Source organism: Culicoides brevitarsis, chromosome 1 (genome assembly GCF_036172545.1).
Source record: "Culicoides brevitarsis isolate CSIRO-B50_1 chromosome 1, AGI_CSIRO_Cbre_v1, whole genome shotgun sequence".
NCBI lineage: Eukaryota > Metazoa > Arthropoda > Insecta > Diptera > Ceratopogonidae > Culicoides > Culicoides brevitarsis.
This window is the reverse complement of record NC_087085.1, coordinates 21,863,031-21,881,900: the sequence shown is the minus strand read 5'-3', so window position 1 is coordinate 21,881,900 and position 18,870 is coordinate 21,863,031. Positions and strand designations below refer to the sequence as shown.

Genomic DNA, 18,870 nt, shown 5'->3' with positions numbered 1-18,870 from the left:
TCAAAAATAAATAAAACGACAGAAAGAATGAAACAAAGCCCACTTGTGCTTTTTCTGTCGTCGTCGTTGTCGATGTTCTTCTTATTCACATGTGCAAAAATACAACGCTACAAAAAATGCATGTTTCGTAAGATAATAAATATTTGCGAGTCACGGTGAAAATTAGGAAGAAAATATTCAAAACCAACAAAAAATTGTACACTGGGCCAAGATTTCTAAAAGTGCATTGGGACAAATTTTAGATTTTGTATTAGAGCAAGGTTTTTAAATGTGCATTGGGGTGAAATTTCAGAATTTGTATTCGGAAAAAAGTTTAGATTTAGGGGACATATTTTTGAATGTGCATTGGGACAATATCTTTTTGGGGAAAATTTAGAATGTGTGTTGGGTAAATTTTTAGATTGAAAACTGGGGCAGAAAAAGTATAATTTTAGAATGCCGCAGATATTTTGTCTCACGAAACATGGATTTTTTATAGTGAACAAATGTCGTCGTTTTGTGCAATCTGCAAATGCCTTCAAATGCTTCAAACCAAAATGTGTAATGTATAACCTCAAGCACAAACTTGTTTTCCTCTATTGTCTTACTTGTAAAAAGAGAGAAAAAAATATAAATAAAAATATTGGTGCTTCGTTAGTCTTTTTTTTTTATCAAGTATCATTTAGTATCCGCTATTATGTCAATTGAAATTCTTGATTTATTTATCAATAACAATGAGAAAACAATAAAAATGGTTAAGTGAAGCGCAAACGACGATATATATTAAATTAAATGTTTTTTTTTATTCTCTATTTAATATCTGGTGGTTCCGAACTCACAACTAAGTTTTTTTGCTCTTCTTATTAAAAAAAAAAGAAAAAAAAATACATGAAAGAATACTAATGCCACAGAAGATATGTATTTTATTATAAACTATTCAGAGCGAAAAGTTTTTGATAATGATCAATCGATGCACCAGTCAACCGATATAATATGTTTATGTAGGCCGTTTATCTTTTCAAACGTTTTTTTATTCGCGCTACAATGGTTACGACGACAAGTAACTTGCAATATATTTATTTTTTTTATCTTTTTGTTCTTCGCTCTGCATTTATTTAATTTAATTTTTTACCTTTTTATATATTTGTAACATTTTTTTCTTCTATTGTTTTTTTTTTGTGTTTCAATATTTTACTTTTTATGTGTAGACATTTATTTAAAAGTTTTTTTCTTCTTTTCCTGAAACATAATAAAATATCTATTGCAGACATGTGTGTGTGAGTAGTGGAGGAATACAAAAAAAAACAAAGCATGGGCAAAATTTATTACTCCATTCGCATATATAATATCATATTTTTGCATATGTGCACGATTTGTGTCGTTTGTTGACGTGTCTGCATGCCGTGCGGTGGTGGTGTCTCGTTTGTGCCAGCACACACAAACTTATGAATTATTGACTCAAATTATATAATGTGAAAAATCTATAATGAAAACATATTGTTATATTTTTGCACTTGTTTCTTTGACTTGCTATCATTAATTTTATTCATTGTTTTCTTTTTATCTTTTATGTAAATGTTCAAAACAACATATTCCGAGTTGATTTATGATTTTTTCGTATTTTTGTGTTACGCAAAAAGTAAGTGATTCTATTTATATGTGATTATTGGCTAAAAGGTTCAGATAAAAAACTATTCAAAAGGCTTCACATGTGTTCACGATTTTAATGAAAATTAGTCTATTCATAAAAAAAAGTTGCGAAAAAGAGAAAATATCTTCGATCAATCATGAGTTCGCCCTCGAATGTCAAAGTTTAATTGAATCGAATGTATTTCTGATCACATCATTACTCATCACCGCTAATACTATTTCATGTAACGCCCACTGTACCACTATGTTCTATCACAACCGTCACCGGGGAAAAGTAGAACAAAAAATCTGTTTTTTTTACATAATAATAACATCAGACACACTCCATCAAATATAACGTGCAAACTGTATCTTTTTTCCTATTTTCATTATGACGTGAGCTTGTGTGTGTGTGTGATAAAGTAGATTTCTTCATCAAAAACTTGTTTGTTTTCAATCAAAGGAAAACAAATTACGTCATTATTGGATGTTTTTTACTTGTTATTTTTTTCATTGGGTAAAAATGTGTGCCATCGTTTGTCATAAGTTATTTCGGTTCAATTGTCGACTCGAGGATATGTACAAAAATGAACAATACTTTGACTTAGTTGTGTGGAAAAATTCCTAGTTTCTCATAAAAAAATCAATCATTATTCTTATTATTATTGTTGTTATCATCATCATCATCATCATCATTTCAACTTCATGTGATCAAATTACTTACAAGTTTTTTCTTCTTTCTGGCAAAATAAATCTTCTATAATTTTGCATTTCATCGTGTCTCTAAGTATGAGTGTTTGTTTGTGTGATGATGAATCGAAAAGAAAAAGTTTATTACTTTTGCTTAATGTATAAGAAATAAAAGAATCGGGAAAACTCGGTGAGTCTTCTATATATTTATGTGCTTATGTAATAATAATAAAAAAAGGAAGAAGAAGGAAAATCATTCTGACAAGGGGTAGAAAAATGTTTGTTCAATGCTGAATATAAAGAAAAAGAGCACAGAAGAAGAAGAAGAAGAAGTTTTGCATTAGTTCTCATTGAACTTTAATTCTTTCTTTCCTACTAAAAGATTCATTGGAACATTTTCTTGTACAAGAAAAGCAAATCACAAAGTCATACAGAGGTGTGACCAGTTGGTGCTAATTGATTTTCGTTTTATACATTTTTTTTCTTTTTGCAAAGTAATATTTTTGTTGGAGTCTGAGGAAATTTATGATCGATTAGCTGTAGCGATTCGGGAATAATAAACTTTTAATCGACTTTGACGCACTGACTACATCCCTGAATTTGTATGGATTAGGATTTATAAAGGCAAATAATAGAGAGGTATAATCCTCAATGATATTTTCGTTTATTTTTCTCTTACTTGCTGTGGTGTAGCGCATTCGCCCGGCTTAAAATACGTTTCGTGTTTAAGCATATTTATTGTATATCACCATCAATATATTTGTGCTCTACAGCTCTGATAAGGTTTTGCTATAAAAAAAAAATCTTGTGATTCATTATTTTTTTGCCTGATTTATTCGACTGTGAAAGTATGAGGGATTCGACTAAAAATACCGCAAAAACTTTTGTTTTACTGAAAACATGTATTTTTTGATAATTTTTCCTACTTTCGAAATGTGAGTGGTTTATAATGGCTTGCATCGCGTTTTTATGTGCTTATAATGTCAATTCGAAAACTTCAGAGCAGGCGCCTTCAAAATCCAATTTTCACAGCTGATTTTAAAATTTTCACTTTTCTCTGTGGATAAAAATTTCTTAATTTTAAATAAATCAAATTTAAATTATTTTAATCTTCTTTTAATCAAATTTAAATTTTATAATTGTGAAAGTTAAACTTAAAATACCTATTTATAAATAATTTTTTAACTCTATAAATTTCTTGAAAAATTAAGAAAAAAAAAAATGCCAACGACACGCGGCGTTCCCAAGCGGTCACCCATCCAAGTACTAACCACGCCCGATGTTGCTTAACTTCGGTGATCGGACGAGAACCGGTGTTTTCAACATGGTATGGACGTTGACAAGAGCAACAGAGATAAGTTTCGTACTCATTCATGCAAAATCATCAAAAATTGTATGAAAATCTAAAAATATCTTCTAATTTTCTGTACATTGAATGTTCATCATTAGACAAAATTTTCGCCATGTGTACCGATTTTATGCGTTAGATTCTCGTCAACGTCCATACCATGTTGAAAACACCGGTTCTCGTCCGATCACCGAAGTTAAGCAACATCGGGCGTGGTTAGTACTTGGATGGGTGACCGCTTGGGAACGCCGCGTGTCGTTGGCATTTTTTGTTCTAAAAAATAATTTTTACCATTTCTGATAATTTTTAGAAACAAATTTGTAAAAATAGTAACGCTTCAATTATATCAATGGTTACAAATTATTAAAAGTGCTGATAGTGAGAAAAATATAATTTTATAGATATTTTTTTTTGTAAAATGTTCCGTCAAGTCTCATACTTTTGATACTTTTATAATTGAATAGAAAACTGAGAAAAACCTTCACGAAGAAAAGTATCCTTTTTTGCCCATTGTTATGAATTAGAATAACGATAAGGGTTTTATTTGAATTTTATTCATTCACTTTTTTCCTATGCTAATGTGAAACGATGAGACAGACACAGACAAATCACTAAAGAAATATGATTCAATGCGAAATTTAATACATCTCTTGACCTTTCTGTCCCCAAAATTACAATTTTCACCTCTTCTTCGACATTTTCACTCTTTCATGCGCTTTTAAAGAACGTGCTAAATATAACTTAATACTATACGATTGCCCTCATGAGTTTAGAAAATATGCATATCGTGTGTCGTCTGAACGTTATGACACTTATTTAAACGTAAGAATGCCACCTGTCCTCAATAATGCGTAAATAACAAGTTTCCATACCTAAAGGTCTATTCATTCAGGCTTTAAAGAGCATTTATTTTTGCATAATATTATTAATATGTAATATCATTCACCCTAACCGAAAAAACATCACATATCATATCCTCAAATGCTTTTCCAATACGTAACGGGGGACCTTTATTGGAGGTAGGGAGTGAACAATAATCGGTATCAGCTCAAATGACCCATAATGTTTGGCGTTTCAATTTTCACCGCACCCCATATATTTGTTTTTGATCCTTCTTATTTTACACATATTACACCTTTACTTTTGCGATTTGGGTTCCAACCGAGAATATTCATCATGGATAAAATATTTCATTTTGGTGGGGCTGAAACTTTCAACCGTTTGAACGTTTTTATCAGTAAATAATTGTGGTTTCAACGTTTTTTTTCTCTATTGCATTGTTGGAAGAAACCGTTCACTAACTTTGATGGTGTTTACAAGATATTTCATCCAAATACCAAAATGGCCAGGAATTTAATAAAATTTTAAAATATTTCATTCAACGTTGTACTACGCCGCCTGTTATAAGCGTGTTTCTGCAACATTTTGAAGACAACATGTTTCACTAAGATCTAATCAATTTTCTTTGTTTTTCCATAGCGAGAAGAATTAATTACTTGCTTTATGCTAGATCAAGTGCGACAATGATGTAATTTATCAGAAGTAGCTAAATAATGTAGTCTATGTAATTAAAGTTTTCGTTTTCACAAAAAGAATTTGGGTGTCTTTGCATAGCACCTACGTAATAAAAAGTCAAATGATATATTTTTCCTGTCATGTTCTGGCCCCTCCTTTGCTTGGCAAGGGAAATCAAAAAAATTCAGAAAAAATTTATGAAGCACCTTATTTGACAAGTAATCCTTTTACGCCTGTGAAAGACGAAAAAAAAAACAAACACATTTTTTATCTAAGCAAAAAATACTTTTTTTTTTTGAAAAAGAGCCGTACTAGTGAGAATATAACAATGAAATATTCGTTCACTTTAGACACTTCGTAGATGATATGTGAATACATGTAAAAATAACATTGACGTATGATTTTCTGCCAGTTTTCACATTTTTCATGCACAATGTATTTTTCCTTTTAAAGCGATTATTTGTTGTTTTTTATTTTGAAATAAAAAATTTCTTCGAAACAAATCAAATTTTGCGATCGAATTTAAACCAAATATTTCGTATAATTTAATCAGGATACTTCATCGTCAAAACAAATATCAATTAAATTGGGTTTTCCCCAAACTTTTTTTGTTTGCGTTAAATGGATTTTTTGTGTAATTGTAATACACAAGAGATTCCGCCCTACATTGTTGAATGAATATGGAAGCCTGATTTCAGCGAAATACATCATTGTAAGTTATTGTATTACATTAAAAAAAAGTACGAGTGTACCACAACAATGCAAGAGTATCCTGTTTGGGTTAGGAAAAAAATTTAGATGAATGGCTTGTAAATATATGTGTTAAAATTTTTCACAGAGTGGACGGATGTCGGTAATAATAAATCATTTTGGTTGATCCACTTTTCAAGTTTTTTCCTTTGTGTTGGTCTACGAATATTTTCCGAACCTCACATGTACCAGACTTTTTTTTGTGTTTTATAAAAAATAAATGTAAAAGCTTTTTAACCATGCGTATTCTATTTCAGCATTATTATTTATTGGGCTGACGAGCAACATGAATCCATCATTATGTTAAGTGTATTTATATTTATTAGCATTTTTTTTTGTTGTTGTTGTGTCGGACAGTGATGATATTTTATTACAGCAGGACACTTTTCATTATTACAAAAAAAAAATAATGACGAAGGAAAAATAAATTTTAAAACAACAGCATGCTGATTACATAAAATATGTCTTTATTAAAAAAATTCCTGAAAAAACAGCCTTTTTTAAAAACAACTTTTATTGGCTATCAATAATTAATTGAAATACACATAATGTGTTTGTGCAAATTAAACCCCTGCAGACACAATAAGATTAAATTTTTAATGACTGTTTTTGTTCCAGATGCGCTTAACACTGATGATGATGCCATGAATTCATATTAATCGATATAATCGCATGTTGTTTATGCAGGGAATAAATTAATTGTATTATGAATATTTTTGGTTTATTGTTTGTGTAATTTGGGCAAAAATAAAAAAAAAATTGGACGCTGAATAAAAATTATTGGATGTATGAAATTGCTTCTTTTTTTAATTTTAAAATAAGACCCATCGAAGTTTATGTTTTCTTAATCAAAACCCAGTTAAAATTAAATTGAAACTCTTAAAAAAAAACGTTATTCTAAGCTTCTTATTTAAAAACGTATTAAATTTCGCAACAACAATTCTCTCGAATAAATAAAATTGACTTCAACACAAAACATTTTTTATATCTTGATATTTATTATAATGGTAAATTTAGTAATAATATGATGAAACTTAATACTTTTTGACTAAATCGTTGTTATATTTATTGTAAAACACGCTCAATTAAACCAATTATATAATAATAATAACAACATCAAAAAATCATAAAAGTAAAAAAAAACGCGATCATTTAAAAGTTAGTTTCAGGTTTAAAGCTATAAGAATAAAAAAACACATTTTTAAAAGAACATTAGCTTAGCATGCATTTCATTGTTAAAAAATAAAAAAATATATTAGGCAACATTTATTTATTCATAAGAAATCATAAATGATATCAAAACGCAACCGTGAAAATGACGGCCTACCAATCTCTGAATCGTTTGTTAAAAAGATAAAATTGGTGTGTTCATTGTGAGTTTGTGGCATGTCTAAATGACTTTTGAATTCTTTAAACGATAATTCGAAAACAAAACAAAATATTCTCGTTTAGAAAACAACAAATAATAACTGGTAATTATACATAATTATGATTCATAATATTAAATAAACAGTTTAATGCCTTTTCAATCCTTTATCCAATTCATTTTGTGGTCAATTTTCTGCACGAATACTGCGCCCTATGATCTAAGCTTGAATTTTTTTTTTGATGTTTTATGAATGGAAGAGATAAATATTTTTCCAGAAGACCGTGAAAAATTAGTGAAATTAAACAAAATTAGCAAAATTATGTGAATAATGTAGAAAATATAGCAAAAAATGCACGAGAAGAGTTGCAAACAGTTTTCGAAAACAGCTACAAGAAAAGTTTTTAAAGTAAAACTTTTAAAGCAGTACAATACGTTCAACTTTTAGTTAATTGAAAAATATCGTAATCATGGTATAGCATCTTCGGAAATATTTTGTATCATTTATTCATAGGTTTTACGTGAATTTTATATTGAATATATACTTAAAACGTGTTTGTTATTGAAAAATCCTTGTAAAAGAGGATTTCCTGTTATTTTTTTTTGTTTTTGATTTTAAAATTGAAATTGTTTAAAAAATTTTTTCTAACATTGTTAGTTTTATTTTTGAATATAATTAAAATTGTTTGATAAAAATTTTTCCGCAATGGCATATGAGCTGTAACTTTTGATGGTTTGTTATAAAGCCACTAAATTTCATTTTTACAAAAAAAAAAGTTGAGAATCCTTATGGGTTTTGTTTCGACAACTTTTCACAATAAGCGTTTTATCTCGGTTTACACACGATTCACATGAAACAAGTCAAGGCCCATGTGCTAAGAGAGCATGAAATGAAACAAGTAATCAGGCAATACACAACGAAATTTGCTCTCGCAACAAGCCGGTGTATCGTCTTGTACACCCAGATTGAAGACATAAAATTGCTTATTGAAATTTAAACTAAAATGAACCAGATGCCTCCCGTACTTTTTTTCCCATATTATATTATGTAACAATGCAAGTCAAAATTAAATAACGTTAGGTAGGTCGCATATTTTAATCCTGCAAGATCAAAATTTATTTCCCACGTGCAATAACGAATCAAAAGTTTCCTCGAATTGTAACTTGAAGCCGAGTCATAATCAAAATATCAAAAAGTATTTCAAAATTTTCCATCAAAATGTTTTCTCTTGAGTGCATTAATTAAGTTTTAATGCATCTCTTGCTCTATCTACGTACGGGGATTCGTGCACAGTCTAAAAGGAAAAATAATATAAAAACAATATTTGTTGTTACATGTTAGAACTTTTCCATTTGGAGCAACACAAGCGAGCGAGATATAGGCATGTAACGTTAAATCTACATGCGAGATAATGTAGAAAAAGTTTTCTCTTTACAAAACCAAAATATACTCTGGTACATGGCCGCTTGCATCATGTGATTAATATTAATTTAGTTAGGTTTTTAGCACGTATACAAATAATATCAAAAATGTGTGTGTGTGTAGCTCGATGCCTCCTCATCCTCAGTGTAACAAGACGAAACTTTAGTAAATTTTCACTTGCATGTCTCTCAGGAGTAAAGCTAAATGGAAGAGACTTATAATAATAATAATAATAGAAACAATACAGTTTGTAGGAAGAAGATAAACAAGTTTATTCAATTTTAGATTATTATGACATTAAAACAGTTTGTGTATAAGTGCACCAACGGCAATGTTTTTTCACAGCAAAAAGTCAGTTGTTTTATTTTCACATCAAAAAAAGTTTTTAATATATCAGATTGAAACTGAAATAAAATCACCAGATTTTAAAAAAGGCAATTTTAAGGGTTCTGTAATTCCAACAATAAAATTTTCCTTGCATTCGAGACATATTTTTCCCTTTTGTTTAAACTGAAAATTGTTCCGTAAATAAAGAGGTCTAATTGAATTTACGTTGACTCTTAAAAACAAGACATAAAATAAAATAAATAAATCTTTATTAGTGTCGTAGCATTCCAAGTTTTTCAATTAGACTCGACAAGCACAAACAAAAAAAAAATTTTTTATGCTTTTTCTCCCTGACATCATCAATTATTTTATTATTATCACACTCATCACAAAAGCATCAACGTCAAAAATTAAAATTCATGAATGTCCCATTCCAATACTGCGAGTCTCGCAATATAAATGATCATAATAAAAGCGTTTTCATTATGATTCGTTCGCATAAATATCCAAATATTGTTACTTCCTTCGTGTTTGTCATCATCGTCGTCATAAAATCAAGAAGGAAGAAAAAAAAATAAAGTCATAAAATGGAAAGAAATATAAATTTTTTCCCTGACATTCTCCAATTAAACTGAATTTTTCACCATTAAATTGTGTCTGGATTTTTTATGAGATCATTATTAAAAGGACAAATTACTAAGGCTTCATATTTAACTTTTCCTATATTAAAAAAAAAATCTTCACCCAGTGGGGCTCATTGACTTTTTTTAAAGACTCAAAGTCAGGCCCTTTAAATTTTAACGAGAAATTCTTTCAAATTTTATTTTTTTTTTCTAAATTAAAAAAAATATTTGAATAAAAAAAAATCAGAAAAGTATGACCCGCAGGGCCTCAAAATAGCCATTTCGTCCCGCTGGGCATTTAGTGGTGAATTAATATTAAAAAAGTAATAAGTGAAATACTTGATGTACAAAAATTATTTTTTTTACACTAAACGTCAAAATATTTTAAAAGAAATATATTAAAAGTATAAATCACGGCTTGTTGATATTTTTGGGACAAACAGTATGCGTGTAAAAATACAAATTGGTGGGCGTCTTAGATAAATCAAATAATGGATTTTTAGTGCATTTAAAAGAGATTTTTCTGTCAAAACTCGATGTAGGTAACAAGTGAAGTGACAAGAAGCAAAGAATAATGCTTGCAAGGTCAACAAATGAGCAATACCTCTGCGCGCACAAATGAATTTTCTACTTAAGTGTGTTTGACATTTGTGTTATATCAAAGCAGTGTGAAATTTTTGAAACTAATTTAGCCGAAATATTATCACGTTATGTTTGTTCAAAAGAGATTATTCAAAACAGATTTTCAATACGAACGCTGTCATAATTTAACACAAATATTTTTTTTTACGTAATTAAAGAAAATATCATTAGCGTAAAAATGAATTCAAAGGAAAAATTTTTTTTTCGTCGTCTTGCATGAAAATTCAGATATATTTTAGAAATTCTTGTAAATGATCTATTTAATTTGTTTTATTTGAATAACATGTGTAATCTGCCACACATAATACAAAACAAATGACACATCACTAGAAATGTTGTATGTGATTTGTATAAAACATTCTTATTTTTTTCTGTGTCTTTGAAATTTTTTACACGAGTTCAGTTGGACGACACAGACGTACGAGAGATGATAAAATAGAATTGAAGAAGAAAGATGTGGCATGTTTTCTTTTAAAACAGTTTTCCTCGTACATTTATTTCGAAAATGTGTTTTCTTTGGCAATATTTTATGTTTACAATTTGGAGAGTGCATCAATTTTTCATAAATTCCTTCTTTCTTTTCCATGTTGTGCCATTGTTGTGCAACGTGAAATAGAACAAAAGGGACATTTTTACATTATTTTTTCCGAGTAGATAGAACGAAAGACATTTCTACACCAACTTTTTCTTCTACATTTTCAAATATACTTTTTCTCGATCTAATATTATGTGACTTTATTTGTATCCGTTGTGTATATATTTTCAAAAGCACGCACGCATCTCTATACCTTTATTAAATTGGATCAACATTTCAGTTTTACTAATATCATTATTTGATTTAGGTATTTCTTTGTGTTCTCGATTGATGCTCCTCTGCCTGGTTGTTGTGTCGATATCCGAGAAAGAGGCATGCTACAGTTTTTTCCTTAATAATGTATTCTTCACAAGCAACACACTTGTCATGTACGTTTGTATTGTATGGTCTGCCCCTGGAGAAAATAGGTACTGAAAACAACATTTATCAATATTCGAGTAGATATAAAAGGGATCTAGGAATGAGTTATATTGAGTTTTCCGTCTTTTTGTATTATATTATTATTAAAAGTACAGGCGGCGAAGACGAAATAGACAATAATAAAATTATATTGGGGTGCACTGCATCAAATCACTGGCGTGTCTGTAACAATATGACGAATACGCAAATGAATGAATAAGAAAAAAAGTGATGAATCTAGATTGAAAAGCATTTGTTGAAACGAACAACTTAATCACATTTTAAAATGTCAAGTTTTTTTACAATTTTTCCGTGCTCATAAAATTAAGAATTTTACAATTTATTAAAGAATTTTGCAAATTTCCGATTTTTTTTTTAAATTTCTGATTTTTTTTTTTTTAAGAATTTTTAAAAATTTGCAATTATCTCTAAAATGGACCTGAACAACACTAAAAAGTTTTAAAAAAAAATATAAAAAAAAATATAAAAAAAATTATTTCAAAAAAACATATTAAAAAAATATCTCAAAAAAAAAATAATAAAAAAAATTTTTCAAAACAAATCTTTTAAAAAAATATTAAAAAAAATAATTAAAAAAATTATTTAAAAAAAAATATTTAAAAAAATATGTTATATAAGAAGTTTTCAACTTCAAAAATAGATCATTTATATTCGTCAAGTTAAAAATAGTAAAAAAAATAGTTTTTTCGTCACAATTTTTCCATGCTCATAAAATTAAGAATTTTATAATTTATTAAAGAATTTTGCTGATTTTTAAGATTTCTTTTTTTTCTTTTTTTAACATAATTTATAATCACATTATGAATTTGTCTTCTGCTTATTCATGCAAATTAAAAATTTGAATTAGCACATGGTAAAATTTACTTCTTTACGGACTGACGGAAAGACAATCTGATGAAACATATTTTGAAATGCAGTAAAAAAATGAAGAAAGAAAAAAAATAAAGACGTCTTGGATAAGAGTGTGTGACATTTTGACTTTACTGTTCTTAAAATATCATAATTTATTGTTGGAAGCTACAAGTAAATATTTACAAAATAGCAAAGGAATAGGAAAAAAGAAAACTCAATATATTCAAATTTGTTTCGTTCCAAAAAGGTGTCTCGAAAAATTGCTTGCTCCACTATTTGTCAGGCAACCTTTTGACTAGAAATTGTAGAAAATTCGTTTTCTTCTGATAAACATGAAATAAAAGCAACTTCAGAGTACAAAGGAAGAAAAAGGAAATAAAGGAAAGAGACCCAACTGAGACAAATTTTGTGTCTGAACAAGAAGATGAATACAAAAATGATGAAATTGTCTGTGGATGTAGGAGAAACGTGCACAAGTTATATTTTTTTTTCTATTGAAACCATATGTGATTTTATTATACATGAGTGGAAAAAGAGGAAAAGAGGAAACGATAACGAAGTTATTGTATATTAGTTTATACACAGATCTTTTGCAAATTCTTATAAATGTGTGTCTGTGTAATAAATGAAATAAATTCTAAGTAAATTGTCGAAAAACCACATAAAGTCTAACTTACAATGGTGACAAATTAGGAATTTCTGTGGCATTTAACGGAGAAAGAGAGATCAAATGAATAGCTTGTTAGACTTTTCAGATTTATTTATTATTGAATTTAATTTTGTTTTCTTTATAAATAGAAATAGGAACAACTATTGATTGGAATACCAATGAAATGAATATTTTCGCTGAGGAGATCTTGCGGTTTCGTATCTTGTTTGCAACAAATAAAATAAACAAGAAATATGAAAAAAATGGGCCAAATTTTTAACCTTACCCTCCCATGCTTCAAAACATCTTTATTTACAGCAACCCGTATTTTTGTAGTCTCATCAAGAACAACTGCTGCTCGTTATGGCGAGAAAGGAGAGATAGAGAGGGAGAAATATTTCAAGTGTGCTATTATTCTGTATTGCGAAAGTTTTTGACGTAATGATTCAACTATTCTTTGCATCACTTTTTTCATATCGATTTCTTTGCAATGTAATTTAACGTTGTTTGTTTCTTTCTTACGGAAAATCATTTTAAAAAAAATACATTTTCCATTTTTTTGCTCCTTACGAGAGCAGACTTCTTTAATGACCGCAAAAGTGTTAATTTATATCGTTATTCTTCGTTGCTACATGCTTAGACGTCACTTTTTCATCCTCTTTTAAATGCAGGTCATGTTCGTCTTTCAAGAGCTTCTACAGATTTGATGTGCTTTTATCCTATTAGTGTTACGATATCTCCCTTTTCAAGTTGCTGTTGATGTGTCGTGATGTTAATTGTAACCTAAAAATATTGTCACCGGCCATATGTCATGGTTTGTTGAACATCTTTTAGTGGTCATCGTCACAGGAAATGACAAGAATGAGGTGTGATAAAGAGCAAATTTGTTGCAAAGTTTTCATAACAAGGCACACCGTAAGCTTAAAAAGACACAATAGCTCTTTTGACATAAATAAAACTTTGATAGTCCTTGACAATAAGCAACTTGAAGCCAAACACTTTAAACGGTAGCTTTCGGCTATTGTGAGAATTACCTATTTTCAACAAAGAAAGCAAATTATTTGATGTGTGTGTGCTTAGTTCATTGTTTATTTATCAGCTTATGCTTTAAAAAGGAAATGATATATAAAGAAAGTATTAGAGGACATGATACAGCGCGTAAAGGAAAGGCTTTATTTTGTGTCTGTGTGTAAGAAAATGTTAACAACTTTAATGCTTCAGGCTATTCGAGACAAAAGTCGTATTGTGTAGAGAGTGGCTGCTTGACTGTGTGTATTCGACATAAAGTATTGAATGGAAAAGAGAATTTTCCTCTTATTTTCCGTTTCTAGGTGTATAAATATAAAATACAGCTTTTCGGTACAAAAGAAAGAAACTATTTTGTAAAGTAAACAAGAAGAGTTCATGTTGAGCGTCGTGTAAAATCTTATCATTGTTTGGCTTGACGACACTCAGATGTATATGGAGCAACCAAGTATATTACACATCTCTTTGCCTAGTAGGTAAATTGTTCTAAAACATGTAGTATAAATTCAAACTTTTGTCTTTGCCACAAAACATTTCAATATATTAGACAACTTATTCTACCGGAAATACAAAAGAGTTTGGTTGTGTGCGGAAAATGTTTGTGCTCAACTATCAAAAGTATTGTTTTTGTGTCAGAAACGCAGGAACAAATAAAAAGGTGAATAAATCGTAGCGGAAAATAAAAGCAATTAATAAATAAAATGCAATCACATGCAAATTCTTTTGTTTCAGAACTTATCGGAGCTCTAAAAATAAAATAGGCTTAAACATAAACGACCTATAAGACTTAAATTTAGCATAAGAGCTACTAATATTAACTTAAAAGCTTTTGATGCAAAGCATTATTAACAATATTGAAACATCTTTCCGTAAAAAATCAGAAAAAATTATCCTTAAGAGACTTTTTGATTCGTTTTGATTCGATTTGAAATAATTTTGATTTAAATCAATATTCAAATCGAAAAAAATTCAGTTTTGAAAATTTTTTTATTGATTTGCAAATCATTATTTGATTTGTCTCCTAAAAAAATCAGATCATTTTTTGATTTTGAATTAAATTATACAAGCCTGATTTGCTCCTTTCTCTCAGAGATCTCTGAAACCCCGCTAGATGCACTCCTGGCTCAGACTTGCATTTTATGATTGTTCCGGTGGAGATAAAACGATGTCACCACCAAATTAGCATCAAATCACGAGATACGAACCTGAATAATCAAGAAGTCTAACGAGTCGTGAAGAGAACTTTTACATCATTCCGAGATTATTATCATTCGCACCATTCGACTGCATGCTGGATGTGACACATGAAATCTGAAAATAAACGCGTTAGATCTTAAATTAAAATGATTAATGACTCGAAAAGTGTGAAAAACATACATTTATACTTATGGTTATTAATGCATGTATGTCAGTCAGCAAATGATGGAAAACAAACAGACAGAAATAGCAGACATAAGCATAACCTTGGTAAATGAACCATTTTACTATCTATTACTGGCACTATGTGAGACAGATACGGAGATTATGAAGTGCATCACATCATCTTCTTAATAAAATCTGCATTCAGAGAACCGAATTAGAATGATCCTCTTCCATATCAACTACATCATTAGTGGAATAAAGGAAGCGTAAATTTATTAAGTGCCATCATCATAATTTTTCAAACATACGCAGAAGACGACGACGAAGGAACGGAGGAGAACAATGTGGTGTGTGAAAGATTTGTGCGCTTTATGAACATAATTTTGATGACATGATTTAATATGTGTTATGTTTGCTACTTTGCCGACTACTATATTTTATGTTTATATGCCTTGTGTCTCATTTGAAATCTCTTAAGTTTCGTCAAAACACATGTTCAACTGTATGTTCATATTAATATTATTATTATTGTTAGCGAAATATAATATAATAATAATAAAACTTCCATTCAATTTGGATTGTTTATTATACAACTTAACACGTCGCTCTCTCGATATTACAATAAATGCTGTGTACCGCTGTGCTTGTTCACATTCATACATCAACACATCTCATTATTATTATTGTTGTTGTTATTTGTACGAACAAAATGCGAGTCTCTTATAATATCATTTTATTCAATTTGCCTCCACACTAAAATCTTCTTGACTATCTTTGTTTTATTCTCGTTGTGTGTGAACATACGCGTAACATGTCATGCAGACACAATAATAAAACTTAATTGGCATGAATAAGAATAGAAAGACCTTATTAATTAATGTCGAAAGAACATTAGTGTTGTGGTTATAAAACAAATGATAGTAAATGTGTGAGGAAAAATTAGCTATTGTTACTACTAAACAGATGTCCATTGAAAAAGTCTCACCGTTCGGTTTCGGCAAAACCACTTGTTCTCGCGTTGCTACATGAATTCATGATGCGATTTGCTCTGACATTTTCTATTATTTTATTGTTACACTGAACAACACGGTGACCAGTACATCAGTTTGTCTCAAAAAATCTGAACAATAAAATTTGAGATTTAATTGCGGGAAGTTTGAAATAAATAGCGTTAAGTTAGAAAGCGAAAATTTAAAGTCGTTTTTCAGCGAACAAGTCCTTTTAGGATAATTATTATTTTCCCTTGTATGAATTGATCAGTCAAAAAAATAGGACCTATTCTATGTAAGTCATAAAACGTCAAGGTATCTTTCGTTAGAGAGCATCTCCTATAAAAGCACTGTTCTTTAATGGAATCACTCTTTTTTAATTTCACCTTTCAGAAATACAACAACTGTCGTTTTATTTTTCCGATCCCGACATTTGTCACATTGGTAGAGGACCCTTAGGGGGACGATTGAGCCTTTGTTCAATATGCACTCTACCGATACAAAACGGGCTCTTCACGTTACAAAGAAAGAAATTGATCACATGCAGGTCTTTTGACATCACAAGTGAGCTTGACGACCTCCTTCTGAAAACTTGAGAATTGCCACCTGGAATATAGGCTCGTTAACAGGGAGGACTATCGAGCTTTTTAATATTATTATAAGGCGTCGAATCGATGTTTTAGGATTACAAGAGATCAAATAAAAAGGACGCAAACTGTTAATAATCGAAGAAATTGTACAAGAAATTATTTAATTTAGAATTTTTTGATATAAACTAAAATTGAGAATAATTTGTAAATTAGATGACGTGAAATTATGACTAGAAATGTTAAGTTTGTTGATTAGCGGGGTAGTAAGGTATCATTTTGTTATCATGTACAAAATGAGTAATTGAAATTATTATTTACTAGAAATTTAAAGCTAACGAAAGAAGTTGATCTTTTTTCTGCTAAGTAATATGCTTCCCCGTTTTCAACAATCACTCTAGACAACGATGGTTCTGATGTACATCGGATACCAGGTGATAGCTTAAGAGAGATGTCTTCCTGTTTGATATTAATTCATTTTAGTATGGCAATACACAACGCAAAGTTTTGCAAATAGACAAAAGAATGTTCAAACAAATTAGGCTTCACGTTACACCTCAATTTTTAATACATACGTACCTGGTCATCGTGTTTGTCAGTGTCATTGAATTATGACAGTGTGAATGTATAAATGCAACTGAATTCTTTATTAATAAAGATCATAAATAAGAATACATTTTTTGTAGCATTTATCATCATAATGCTACTCTAAGCAACAAAGGAGAAAAAAATTCTTTCAAGATATCAGATTTGTGATTGTCTTATTAGTTGAGTTGAAATGCTACAAAGCAAAGTGAAATAATAAATTAATATATTTGTTTTTGGTGTGGAATGTACCGGTGTGTGAGACACTTTTATAAGTGTTGACTAAAAGCCAGATAAAAATACGGGAAAAAAGTATCTAAAAAGAAGTATAGAAGACAACTCAATTTATTTTTAAAACCTGAAATTTATGAAAGTTTTTTTTCGAGACGATATTTTTTTGTTATTCCTTATTATATGCCCATTACAATAACGATGTCATTAAATTTATAAAAATGTGTGTAGCGTGAAGAATCTTCCGCGGAGAAGAGACAAATAATCGGATTATAGTCAAAAAAAGATGGGACTAAATATATGTATATAAATGTATTTATTTCGTCAAACAAGTGGATGATTGTGGTTGAAATACAGAAATATCACGCTTATTTTATAAATACATTAAAAATGTACGAGAAACAACGTAAAAACGTAGGAGACTTTGATAAATAATAATATCCATATTTACATTTTTTAAATTAGTAAAGGTGCTGACAATGTTATTTAAACATCTTTCATGTTATAAGCGCAACGCGGACTTTCTCGGGATACTTATAATAATAATTACAGCAGACTACCAAATTTTCACAGATTTTTGTGTCATTTACACTGCTGAATGGCGCGCCGCATGAAATTTAAGCTATCATATAGTTTGTTTTCATTTTTATGTTACACTTTTTTTTGTCGTTTGACTTAATTTGAGACCTAAATCATGTTTAAAATTCTTGTCTCATATATTGGAATTAATTTTTTTCTTACTCTTTTGTCGCCTGCTGGTCGATTTCATTCTGCCTAGCTGATAAATAAAAAAAAAATCATTATAAAAAATTTCTTTTTAGAGCTACAACGACGACAGGTAATATAATAAAAAATGCAATCACAAGGAAATGAAAGTATTAAGCAAATTAAAGCAGAATCGGGCAATTAAAAATCTAAAAGATTTTTTTGTTGTTGTTGCGGAATATACAATAATAATATAATACATTGTTTATTTCATTGCATTTTAATATGTTTTCTTTTTGGCATTTTGTCTGTTGTTGCAGCCTCGCTACATATAATCAAATGATTATCTATACACTTTAAAATTTAAATCTTTGTTGTGGTTTCAGCGAAGAGAAGAAAAAAAATGTCACTTTTGTGTGTACCTGAGTGCTATGGCAGAATAAAATCCTCTGCTCTGACCACAATCAGATAAGACGACTGTACGCAGAAACGGATCGATTGAATTTTTATTATAAATAATGTTTTTAATAGAGATCAAGATTTTGATCACAATGGTTTTGTTTCGCTTGATTCTCAA

At 29.5% G+C, this 18,870-nt stretch overlaps 1 protein-coding gene and 2 non-coding genes across 3 annotated transcripts in view; 1 reads left to right on the top strand and 2 right to left on the bottom strand.

The window, feature by feature from the left end:
• LOC134838053 (calmodulin) overlaps positions 1–8,108 on the bottom strand; it is an 87,313-nt gene extending 79,205 nt beyond the window's left edge. The window contains exon 1 of the mRNA XM_063853497.1: positions 8,094–8,108. The gene's annotated coding sequence lies outside the window, so the exon portion shown is untranslated. The remainder of the gene's footprint in view (positions 1–8,093) is intronic.
• LOC134828249 (5S ribosomal RNA) lies at positions 3,521–3,639 on the bottom strand. Its single transcript, XR_010161879.1, has one exon. It is a non-coding gene; the product is annotated as a 5S ribosomal RNA (ribosomal RNA).
• LOC134828248 (5S ribosomal RNA) lies at positions 3,792–3,910 on the top strand. Its single transcript, XR_010161878.1, has one exon. It is a non-coding gene; the product is annotated as a 5S ribosomal RNA (ribosomal RNA).
• Positions 8,109–18,870: the final 10,762 nt, after the last annotated feature.